Source organism: Ictidomys tridecemlineatus, chromosome 4 (genome assembly GCF_052094955.1).
Source record: "Ictidomys tridecemlineatus isolate mIctTri1 chromosome 4, mIctTri1.hap1, whole genome shotgun sequence".
NCBI lineage: Eukaryota > Metazoa > Chordata > Mammalia > Rodentia > Sciuridae > Ictidomys > Ictidomys tridecemlineatus.
In genome coordinates, this window is record NC_135480.1 from 195,515,363 (window position 1) to 195,524,366 (window position 9,004).

Here is a 9,004-nt window from a genome sequence, read left to right on the forward strand (position 1 = left end):
TACTGCCACAAATGTACTCACTGCAGCCTGAGCTGGGCCTTCTAAACTCAACAGGGGCCCAACAGCTGATTTGGAATCTCTCTGCTGTTTTTCCTTGGTTGAAATGGAGTCACAGCTCCCCCTTCTGGGAGCAAAAGTGCCATTCAACCCCGGAAAAAACCTGCGTGGAAAAGACTATAGTAGTTGGGCCTAAAACCCTGTGCTTCCCAGTACTTTCCTGCACCCCCAAAAAGAGCATCTGGAAGACTGAGAGTATACTTGTAAGTGAGCCTGACTCTGACTTCTAAAGGGCCTCTGACTCACAGGGGTTTGTATCTCCCTTTCCCCGCAACTAAGAGTCCCAATATTACTTTGAGAGATGCCTTTATAAGGGGGAACCCAATTTGGTGTGGAGGTCGCAAATGTCTTTTGGGAGTGCAGCAAGCAGGAAAGGTTTCTGGACCTGTGTGAGCACACGTGCACGTGAGTGCCTGTAAGCATGCGTGCGTGCCTGCCTGCGCTCCTATGCCTGCAACATGAATAAACATATGGGGCTCAGATTCTAATTAATATAAAGAAATTAATTTGCCTGAAGTATTTGCACTGATGGGTGGGTGTACACTTAGCACTCTGGAAAGCAAAGTTTTCCTTAATAAAGAAGCTCAGGCTTAGTACAGATGCTTTGATGGGTTCTGTCTACCAGTCATAGTCAGTATTGGTTCCCTGCTTGTGTATAATTATCTAAAGACACTGGAGAAAGAATCTATGTTTTGCGTGTGTGTGTGTGTGTGTGTGTGTGTGTGTGTGTGTGTGTGTGTCTGATACGTGCACAGATATGCCTGCCTATGGGGAACAGTGATTGAGGCACATTGGGTCATTTCTCTCGAGGGTCACATTTCCAGATGGAGAAGTTCTGAAACACGTCTTTGAAATGAGAAGTTTGATGAGGGAAAGACAAGCAGCTGTCCCTTGGGTGGGAACATGGTGGCCAGGCAGGGTGGAGAACAATACACAATCCCTGGGCAGAGTGATTGAGAGAAAGACATTGATATGACTGACAGGCAACCTGGGTTCTAACTCTGGGCATGCCACCAATTCCCTAGAGAATGTTAGGAGATCCTCATCCTGTCTTGGGCCACAGAGTCCTGCCTGTCTGCTCTTTCATATTCCTTCCAGCTTCGATCATCTATGCATTGGAAGAGAGAGAAAATGAGAGTGGTTCCCAGCAGGGGGTCTCCTCCTCTGCCTTCACACCCTCTACCCAAAATGAACCAGGCAGCTCTGCTCTAACTGGAGTTTCCTGAAGCAGATTCTCTGTGGCAATGTGAAGGCTTCAGCCTGAGGTAGCTGCCTCTGGCCAGAGAATGGTATGTCTGCAAGTGCCTGCAGGTAGAACAGCCACCCACTCGCTGGGGCAGGTTCCTGCAAACACACATTTGCTTTTATCTCACCCCAGAAGACAAATATATACATATATAAATAATGCTTAAGCCAAGTGTATTTCTATGTTTTTTTCTTCTTCTCTCAAACCCTTTTTGGTGGTCCCTTCAAGCTGAGGTAGACACGAAGCTGGGCTCCACCTTCTCAGCCTTGTCTTCTCCTGGCTTTGCTGCCTGGTAGCAGAACGGCTGCCTCTTACCTTGAGAAAGTAACAGCTGCCGAGTCTGGAAGCCATGCTAACAGCAGTAAAACTCAGCATTTTTGCTGAGTAGGGCAAGCCTTTTAGAGACAGCCGGGAATCAAATCAATGGCTGGCCCCAGAGCCCAAGACCAAGAGTACCTAGCCAAGGTGGCCAAGGGACTTACCTAGGAAGACTCCTAAAAGGTGGAAGAAAAAGGAAAGAGGGCCTGGACCCAAACTGTCTTCCTAAAAGAGATTCTCCCATGCCCCACCCTGCCCTTGGCAGTATTTTGGAGCTAAACAAGAGGTGTGAGGTGCAAACCAGACAGCAGTTTAAGTCAATTACCGCCACATTCTATCATGGGCTCAATACCCACGGTCCCTTCCCAAATTGTAAGTCTCCCCAACCGGTTCTCTCCTCTCTCTCTCTCTCTCTCTCTCTCTCTCTCTCTCTCTCTCTCTCACACACACACACACACACACACACACACACACACACACACACATACACACACACACACACACACACACACACACACACACACCTCTGCCTTCTCCTGTATCCTTCTAACTCCAGCGGGGACACAGTTTTAGAAGATTTGCTGGGGTTGGGGGGCTTAAGAAGCCTGCCTGAGATGGGGAGGAAAGAAAAATCTGTCTTAGGGAAGTGGCCCAGATATCGCCTTCCTATCACCCAGAACTGCAGAGCTGCCCCTACATGAAATTTCCCCCTGAGACCCCATGCAATGGTGATGGACAAGCAAGTCCCCAGAGGATGTTTTCTCCCTTCCCAGAGGGAGAACCACATAAACTTGCCCTGATCCTCCCCCAAAACCACCAGAAACAGGAAATGTCCTTATGCTGAGATATTTTAAACCAAGAGACAGGGCACATCTCTATCCCAGACTTGCCCAGCCCCAGATAAGAAGCCCACCGCGCTGACTCTCCCCTTCCTCTATCACAGGCTACCCAGTGCCTCCAAATTCCCATCAGAATTCCGGAGTCTGCCCAGTGTGGAATTTAAAGTGACAGCATCTCATTTGCCTCAGGGTTTGGTCATTTCTCTTTCATATTAAACGGTGTGTCCAAGTGTGTCGAAGGTCCATCCTTTGGAGGAATTTTCCTTCAAGGGTACCAACATTGGGCTAAATATGATGCCATCCATATCCCTATCATCTCCGCCAAACCCGAGCCCGGAGCCCAGGGAGGAAGTCCACAGCGGGTTTCCCGATGGCTACGTGATCCTATAGTAAGGATCCCATTTCGTGTAAGCTGGAGAGACCTAATTAAAAAGACACACAAGCGCACACATACAAACATACATACAAACATGCTCACACACATATCGCGCCGTAAGTAGGTTATAGGACCTCTCTTCACCCCCTCCCCTACACACACACACACACACACACACACACCACAAACACGCATCAAACGCAAACGACGCCGCACACGCAGACACACACTAGCACCACATCAAGTTCCCACCATGGTACACACGTCGGGAGCGCGCGGGGGCACACATGCCACTTTACTAAAAGCCGCATTTAACCCTTGGAGCCCCACGTACAGGGACCCCCCTCCCCGGAACCTGTTTGGACTTGGAGGCGGACGGTGGCCTGGGAAGAGCGGATGAGGGTGCCGCGGGGAGTGGAGCGGCCGGGGCGCCCCGAATGCGGCGCGGGGCCCTCTCCAAGGGCAGCCGGGCTCCGGGAGCGCTGCACCGGCGCCGCCTTACCTGGAGTCAATGTCCGTCTTTGGCGGAGAGCTGCGGGCGGACGCTTTTTATTCTGCTCGGTGGGAACTTGGGAGAGCCCTGCGTCCAGCTCGCATACCGGGGACGGCGCGGGGACTGCAGGCGTGGGGGTACCTGGCTCCTAGCAGCCTGGCTCATACTCAGCCGTAAAGTCCCCTTCGCTGGTCCCGAGGACAGGCATGAATCCCGGCTCCGGAAGGCGGTCACTACTCCCTGTGCCTCCCGGCTCCTGGCTCCGGCTCTCTCGCCAGCTCTCTCCCACTCTCGCCTGCGCTCTCCTCCTCCCCCCCGCGCCAGATCAGTTCGCAGCCGTGGGGACCGGGAGCGAGGCGGCTGGCGAATGGAGAGGGAAGTCCAAGTGCGCCGCGGTCTCCGGGCGGGGAGCAGCGGAGGACGGGCCAGGCAGGGGGCGGGACTTAGCCGGAGACGGGCTAAAATGAATGGGGGAGCGGCTGCCGGGGGGCGGGGAGGGAGGAGCCGAGCGCCGGGTTTATTCCGAGGAGTGTTTTGTACGTCTTTAGGCGGAGGAGGAAGAGAAGGCAGCCGAGAGAAGGGAGGCCGCCCGGAGGGAGGGGCGGCCTGGGTGGGCTGAGGCTGAGCCACCCGGGAGTCTCCTGGGTCTGGGGACCGGGCGGTGCGTCTCGGGCTCTGAGCATCCACCGACGCTGCGTGTGTGCGCAGATCCCGAATGGTGGTGTTCTTAAGCGTGTCTGTAGCTGCGTGCGTCGCGAGTACCCGAGTGTTTCTGAGTATGCGGGTACTCGTGGGGCTGCGTGAACCCATCGGAGCGTGGGTTTTTTTTTCTTTTTTCCGGGGAGGTACCCATGTGGGTCCGTTTGTGTCTGTGCCTCTCTGTGTTTGAGACTGTGTTTCCTGGTGTCGGCGGGAGCCCACGTAACCCCCAGGAATGAAGCAAGCGCTTCTCTACGTGGGCAGGATGGAGGAATGAGAAGCTGAGGGGAACGCAAAGTTCTCTGGAGACCACCAGAGGCAGGGAAGAGGCGAGGGTACAGGGACTGAGACATGAATGTAGACAGCCAGACTCCGCATGGAGCCCGAGGTGCTTGCCGGCTGGGGTTGCTGACACTGGGCCTCTCTCAGAAGCAGAAAAGAAGGCCCTCGGGCGATCGGAATGCCCACACGGTGCATATTCTGTACGTGTGCTTACTTTGCTTCCCTTGTGATTTAAACCGCACCAGCAATGCACATTCCTAGTCTCTTAGACATTAAGCCAGGGTGGGAAGCAGCCGTGGAACTAACAGAGTGGAGGAGCAGGAAACCATAAAGACGAAATGTTGGGGAATTTAAAGGAACCCAGATTCAAAAGTACAGGCTCAAGAGGGGAGTGCAAAGCCAGTAGCTACAGGATGCTGGCCAAATTACATACTTCTTAAGCCTCGATTTTTCATGTTTACTAGGATAATGTGACTATCTATGTAAGGGAGTTGATGTGGAATTTAAATGAGCCAATGTATGTAAAAGCATATAAAAAGATCTCTCCCACCTAGTGAATGCTCAATGCATGTTTTCTGCAATTCTGATTCCTATTGTAATCACTTTATTATTATCCAAAGGATGAGAGGATAGAGATGTGACTCTTAAGAAGGCCTTTAAGGAAATAAGGTGGAAGAAGAGTCTTGGAATAAAATGAAGAGAAATACTTGAGTGATGCCCTGGGGACTTGAGTAAATGTATGTATTTAACGAAGAATGAAGAAGAAAAAGAGGGGAAAGACACAGAGATGTCCAGGATGGCCCTGGGTCTCCGGAGTGCAGGACTAAGGAGAGGGAGGGGAGGGAAGGGAGCAGCAACCAGTTCCGGGTTCCTCTAATTCACTCTATTCTAAATGAGGGAGTCAGCACCACGGACAGCTCTCAGTCACTGACCAGGCTGGTGATTTCTCTTTCTGACTGATTTTTTCTTGGGCAACTTTCTCCTTCCCTTGGTATCTGGAGCAGGTTCGGATCCTGGCCAGTGGTTCCAGGGGCAACTTTGACTTTGAGTCTGTGAAGAAATACTTTCACCATACACCTGCTTCTCCATCCATGTCATTACGCAGCCTGGGGTTGCTATCGCCTATTCCTTTCTCTCCTTTTTTCTCTCTCTCCCCTTTATTTCTCTTTTTCTGTACTGTTCCTCTTCCTGTTTTTCTCCTTCACATGCTCAATGCATGTTTTCTGCATTTTCTTCTGTTTCTCCATCACCCTCCATCTCAGAACTGTCTCCTTCAGCAATAGTAGGCAATAGTACTTTATTGGTAATGCAGTTCTGAAAACCTGGCAGGCAGGTTCACATGTAGATGAACATGTAGACTGTTTTCTCTCCTAAGCTCTACCTTAGAAATCAGTCTCTCAAGGTGGATCATGATCTGGTTGCCTTATTAGGAAAGACATAACACTGTGGAATATTTTCCTTTCTTTCCTCCACCCGACATAGTCAATATTTCCCTCTGGAAACATGGATCCCATCCTAGTTCCAATTACTGTTAGAGAGAACTTTTATCATGCACCAGATACTCCATTTGAAACGGCCCCTATATCACTGCTTATAATTTTCAAAGTGTTATGAAGTATGTTATAGATAATGCTACCCCATTTTTACATAATAGGAAATTGGACCCCAGAAAACTTGGGTAGCATACTGAAGCTCAACTAGTCAGTCAGTGATGGAGTCAGAAATTCCACCTCCATGACCAAGTTCAAAATCTTTAATGTATCTTGAGAGATAACCGAGAAGCCCTGGAATGATTAGAAGATCTTAGAATTTACAGGAGTCACTGCACCCAACCCTAAATATAAACTTAAATGGCTGGGTTCATTGCATAATTTGTCCAATGAAGGATTTAGTAGCTCTTGCCCCTGGAGGAGGGGGTGAAGACTTTGCATGGACAGATTTAAGACTCATCGGAGCCTGATGGTTTCTGGGTTTTGAATAAAACTCCAACCTTTCCAGTCCTTAGTTCATTTGCATTTGGCTGTTTAGCTTCCCTGTTTCTATGAAGAAAGGCTAAGAGGGCCATTTAAAAATGTCTCCAAAGACTCCTTGGTCATCAGACAAGTTCCTAGTGCAAAGCATTCCTAATGACTTATGGAGAAAGCAATCAGAACCATATGGATAACATTTCTGCAGAAATACACACGGGTGGGAAAAGGTTTATAGGCCAAAAATATATTTCTTTTTTTTTTCCTCTTTGCCAAAGAAAGAACATTTAAAGCAGCTTGAGATATGTGAGAAATGTCTTGTTCTTTCTTTGGGGTGGGTGTTGGTGAGCAGCTGTTTGCTATTTCCACTGAATTTACCAAGGGCTTGCATGGGGAGGAGTTGCTACAGATTAGGGTAGACTTAAGAAAGAACTTCCTGTCTGTAGACCTTGGGGTGATTCTTGTGTAGAACCTTTTCAAGAGCATTAACTAAGTAAATGGGATATTTCACAACACCCTATTCATACTATGAAGAATTAGACAATATTTTTAAAGTCACAGTTCATTTTAAGAGCATCATAATTGCTCTGAACTCTTCATGTTGTGCAAAAAAAAGTGCACAAACATGCCTATAAAATTTTGCATAGAATTTTAATGAATTCTTCTTTGCCAATCCCATTCATGAATGTCTATTCTCAAACCCCAGCTGTAAAGCCTCAAGATTAGGTGACTTTTCTGGTCTCCCACCTGAAGTTAGATTTTATAAGTTGCTACTTTTAAATTTGAGCTAAAGAAATTAGAAAGAAGTCAAATGGGATATAAATAAGGAGGTAAATGGGCTTTAATTTCTAGAAATATGTAATAAATATAGATCAACATTCAGTGGTGAAATGGAAGTTCCACTTCCCACTCCTTAAATAAAGATAAGATTTTGCCCTGTTTGTGTAGGACTCTGTGCCACCTGCTATTGCCTCAAAAGCTTCCGTTGACTCCTCCTGCCAAATCCCAAAAGAGTTAAAATCCCTTAATCCGAGGTGCTTTGGGTTCAGAAGAGGCTCAGCAACTGCAGAGAGAAACCTACCTTTCTTAAGTGTCTCCTGAATGTGAGGGGGCACGAAAGAATCCTAGATGAGCAAGTTGCCGGGTTTCTGCTGTGGAGAAACCTGGAGTCAATTGCGGAGCTGAACTTATGCCTAAATAATCACGGTGTACTGTAGAATGTAGCTGGCATATTCAGAGTCTTTAGGAAATACTAGGAAAAGCTAACAGGAAAAAAAAAAAGTTTGCTTCTATATAAGGTATAATATATCACACCTATCAAGAGCTATTTTAATTCCATTTTAAAAGCAGTTGAATTAATAGGAGCTAATATTTATTGAGTGATCACTGTATGTCAGAAGCAATCAAAGCCTTCCATGTCTCTCAGTGAGGTGGATTCGAGCATCTCCTCATTGAGTAAAAGTACCAGGCAGCATGTCTCTCTTCACCTCCTTCCTCCCCCCCACCCCAACATCCCCATTCTCTTCCCATCCAAACCGCTGGGGCAGTGGGCTGAAAATGAAATTCTCGTCCATCCTTCTCTTTATCCAAGGCCTGATGGAGACTTAGCAACATACCAAAGTCAGAACTGTTTTGCCCAGAATTCCTCGCCCCCCTACCCTCTGGCCCCCTATATGCTTTACAATCTTATTGGTGCCTGGAGATCACCCTGTACCTTCTCTACCTGCAAAAATGTCGGTACTCACTGGTTCTTGGTTCTTAGTGCTCTGGGTGCCCGCACCTTGTCCTGTTCCGTTCCTCTCCCCAGCAGTCCTCTGAGCTCAAAGGACTAACGCTGACTTCTCCTTGACTACTCAGCTCACATGCTATCCAGCCCCCACTCTCTCTCTGCTATCAAGCCTGGCTCTGCCCTTCACACAGTCGGTCCTTTTCCATTTGCTAGAGCTCACCAAGTCCTCTCCGCTTCCAAGCCTTCGTGCTAGCTCTCCACTCCCAGCCAAGTTCTTCTCATCCTTCGAGTATCACTGTAAATGTCACCTTCCTGTCCCCCATACAAGGCTGTCAGCTCTTTCACAACCCTGAAAATCTCCTTCATAACATGTATCCTAATTGTAATTAAATAATTACCGGTAACATTTTTTTTTGTTTAATGTATGTTTCCTCAGCCAGAACTAAAACTCAAAAAGCATAAAATCGATATCTATGATGACAGCTTGACACATAAAGATATAATGAACATGTATTAATTAGTTCCTATATCTCAGCTGCTCCCAGTGCTTCACAAATATTAATTCATTTGATCCTTCCAACACCTCTATGATGCTGTTATTGTTATTATGCTCATCACCCCCATTTTCAGATAAAACAGAGATAAATACATGGTCCCATATCAGATACCAGAACCAAGATCCAAACCCAGGACAACTAGCTAAAGAAACCATATATATGACCACTATGATACTTAGCACTTTACATAGGAGGAGCCTAGTACATATTTATTCAGTAAACAGAAGTTCTTTTCAGTCCTTCCAATCCTTAAGTATATTCTGTCTTTTCTGGGTCTGCAGGGCTCTCACTTTCTGCCTTTAATGATGGTTATTTGCATGTGGCGGCCTTGTTTGTATTCCTGGCTATTGGCTGTGGTTCTTCAACACACATACTGATATTCTAGAGTCCTGCTCCCACACACTGACTCCTGGACTAAGATTTGTTCCTGCTCTGGTCTCC

At 47.7% G+C, this 9,004-nt stretch overlaps 1 protein-coding gene across 1 annotated transcript in view; it reads right to left on the reverse strand.

Annotated features, from left to right (window-relative positions):
* Brinp1 (BMP/retinoic acid inducible neural specific 1) overlaps positions 1–3,701 on the reverse strand; it is a 173,034-nt gene extending 169,333 nt beyond the window's left edge. The window contains exon 1 of the mRNA XM_021723473.3: positions 3,339–3,701. The gene's annotated coding sequence lies outside the window, so the exon portion shown is untranslated. The remainder of the gene's footprint in view (positions 1–3,338) is intronic.
* Between the last annotated feature and the right edge of the window lie 5,303 nt (positions 3,702–9,004).